At 41.9% G+C, this 3189-nt stretch overlaps 1 pseudogene across 1 annotated transcript; it reads right to left on the bottom strand.

The window, feature by feature from the left end:
- Positions 1-497: 497 nt before the first annotated feature.
- On the bottom strand, positions 498-2757 carry LOC149169541 (S-adenosylmethionine decarboxylase proenzyme 3-like; annotated as a pseudogene). Its single transcript, XR_016259392.1, has 2 exons — positions 2369-2757; positions 498-2267 (listed from the first exon to the last, which is right to left on the bottom strand). The product of XR_016259392.1 is annotated as an S-adenosylmethionine decarboxylase proenzyme 3-like (transcript).
- Positions 2758-3189: the final 432 nt, after the last annotated feature.

Raw genomic sequence — 3189 nt, 5'->3', positions numbered from 1 at the left:
GTGCCTACCCTAACCCGCAGTACCATTATAACCTCTAACCCACTACCTTGAGGTTCATTCTGACTACTACCATTATAACCTCTAAGTGCCTTTGACTTCTAAGGTTATAACCCACTACCACTATAACCTCTAAGTGAGTAAGTTTGCCTCTTCTACAAATATGAGTTAATAAAAAATTTGAATCTAAAATCCTATAGTTTACATAATACTTCATAATAAAGATATTATCCATTAAACTACCAAAAAAAACCTAAAAAACTTTTTTTAACGTAATAATATTTTTCCTTTCTAAAAAATAATTTATATAATTAAAAAAATATATATATATATAACTATTAATGATTTGAGATTTTTTATAGCTATTAAATTATAATATAACATATTTTTTTTAAATATGAAATTTACAATATTATTTGAGAGGATTTAATATTACCAATGTAAATCAATTGGTAATATTTCAGAGATTCATGGAAATAAGCAATTTGAGATTCATGGGAATAAGCAATTTGTCTCTATTGTTGTCAATGTGAAAATTTTCACAGGTTTATATTCCCCGTCATATTATACCAGCTATTACAGACAACTAGAGAGAAACTACTTAGATAACAACTTTTTTTTTTCTGCTGTACAATTGCCCAATAGGCACAGCAGAGAATGCCTCACAATCACTCTGCCCAAAGGATGAAAATCGGACAATCACATTCCTTAACTATTCTCAGAGTCTGTTACATCCATACAGGTCTCCGGGGTATACATTTCTACATGCACATGAACATTTTGGGTCTCATATAACTTTGAACCAGTAAAAGCTTAATGCTTTTCAGCTACCTTTGCTCTTTCACATCAAAATCTTGGAAACAAGATAATAATTTAATATCAATTTGAAGACCCAAAACAAAAAGGAAAGACAGCTCAGTATCTCCTGCCCATATCAATGGCTGGAGCAGCAGCAGAGGGTATTGTATCGGCTTGTAGTGTTCTGGTAGCAGCAACGTCCAGTCCACAGCTGCCCTTTCTGTAATTTTTATTAATGGAGTCCTTCATGCTCTTGTTGATTGACTGCGTCTGTGCAATTTCCTCAGTGGGAAATATTGGCAGTGGGGCTTTAGCTGAATTTGGACTGGAAGTGGCAGATTTCTTGGTGAATGTATGAAAAACTACTATGCCTCCTGCTTGAAGTTCTTGGCGGCTGGTGGTTTCGCACTCATAACCGCTGGGGAGAGCCGAAAGCACCCAAGAATTCAGAGGATCTTGTCCAGACTGTTCTCGAGAATCGTTTGTGTAGATAGAGAAGGACAATGTAGAGGGATTGAATGTACCTGCAACACGGCTTAAAAGGTCTTGCAGGTCCAGGGTTCGAGGGTTGTAGCCCATTACTTCGAAGCTTGCATAACTGTAACCCTCCTCGGGTGTAACATGTATGGTCGAATACCCGCTGGATTCAATGCTGTTCATGGAGTAGCCGCAGGGTTCGAAGGCAAAATCGCAAATCTGGGAATTGGGCAGCAGAGTATTGATCCCGGCGGACACCGTCATTTCATTAGCCATCTCGTTGCCGGGCCTCTTGTAGAAGTGCGCCGCAAGGTCTCTGTCGAGCTCCGTCATGCATACCTCCAGTGTGTAAGCCGTAGGTGACGGGTTCGAATCCTCTTCCTCCGCAACGGCTGAGTATACGTGCCAATTTATTTTGTGGGATTCGGTTCCCATTAGGTATGCTTTGGAGCCGAGATGGGCGAAGTAGTGATCCAGGAATTTCACTTCTTCACTGAAGTTGCGGTGAGGAAAAGGCTGCGCTGCAGGGAACAGGAAGGTTCCACGGCTGTATCTGCATTGCGTACTCTTAAGGAGAGCTTGCCTGCGTGATGCAGCAGAGGAGGGATTGATTTCAGGAGCTGCGTGGTTCCGCAGGTCTTGATGATGATTTTCAGAGGGTAGATAAAGAGGCTGGATTCTGAAAGAATGTAGGAATCGAACAAGCTGTTACTCAGGCCAGATACTATCGTGCACTGCGCGGCCCTGAGAATTTCATCCAAGTCTGAGAAACTCAGAGTTCTCAGGCCCCCTTTCTCTACAGTAACAGGGGATGCCCAGAATTCGATTTCGAGCCTCTTTTCAAAGCCCTCGAAACCCGGACAGGGCATGGTGTCCGGGTCAATTCCAGCGGTTGCGGCCATTATATTTTTTTCAGCTGAATGCTACAGGACTCCAGAATATTCTTCGGAACAGTGACTCGAATCCACTATATATCAGGAAGGCTTTCTCATACACTGCACATACATAAATTAGAGCCAAATGTTAAAACCAGTAGCTGAAATCCACGACAAAAAGATAAAAGTAGAAGATTCAAGCAAAGGTTTCAGTAACTAACCCACAAAAAGTTGTCGATACCGGCGTGGGGTCGAATCTCTGCAGTCTCATAATGAAGGTCTTGTTCGAAATTCAGAATATTCATGGCCATGCGAGTCTTTATTTCCTTCTCCATAATAACATCCGCCCTGATCACTGTGCAACAGATGAGGAAAGAATTCAGAAAGAGATTAACAAAATAAAATATACTAAAAAGCCACAACACACCAGAGGAATGATCAGCCACGGTTCTGAATGCTCATTACAGCAACTACACAAAAATTCCTACAGTGTTTTGTTGACATTCGCTGAAAGCACTGGGGTGGTCGACCATGATTATGACTCAGAAGATATAAAAAATTTGTCACCACATTAATGTGGGCCTGCAGCACCAGTATGCAAGCAAATATAGAAAGAAAAAAAACTTGACAATGCCGTTACGAAGTGCGACACATAATGAAAAAAAGAAAAAAAATGGATGTGAAAGATGGCATGCAGCTTACAGATACTGCGGCCGAACTTGGTAGCTATGAGATGGAATAAGGAATATTATGATGATGATTAGGACGAGGCAGGGGAGGATTGATTTATCAGGTGTAATGGCCATGAGCATGAGCAGCATCATTGGATGGCGATGGCGATGGCGCTGTTGGGAAGGGAGTTTTCACGCCGCTCACAGTGGGATTTCGATTTGAAATGTGTTAGTGGCACCACCCACTGATCACGCGCACCACAAGCAGAAGAAAGAAAATGGAAGGGAATGAGGAGGTTTGTTAGGGGAAAAAGGGGAAATTGGGCGTGGTGGTGCGTGGGGTCGGGACAGGGGGGCCACCGGTCGATTAT

This window comes from Pinus tabuliformis, chromosome 4_2 (genome assembly GCF_031772625.1).
Source record: "Pinus tabuliformis cultivar Carrire ecotype Pingquan chromosome 4_2, CPIR1, whole genome shotgun sequence".
Classification (NCBI taxonomy): Eukaryota; Viridiplantae; Streptophyta; class Pinopsida; order Pinales; family Pinaceae; genus Pinus; species Pinus tabuliformis.
This window is presented reverse-complemented; position numbering and strand designations above follow the sequence as displayed.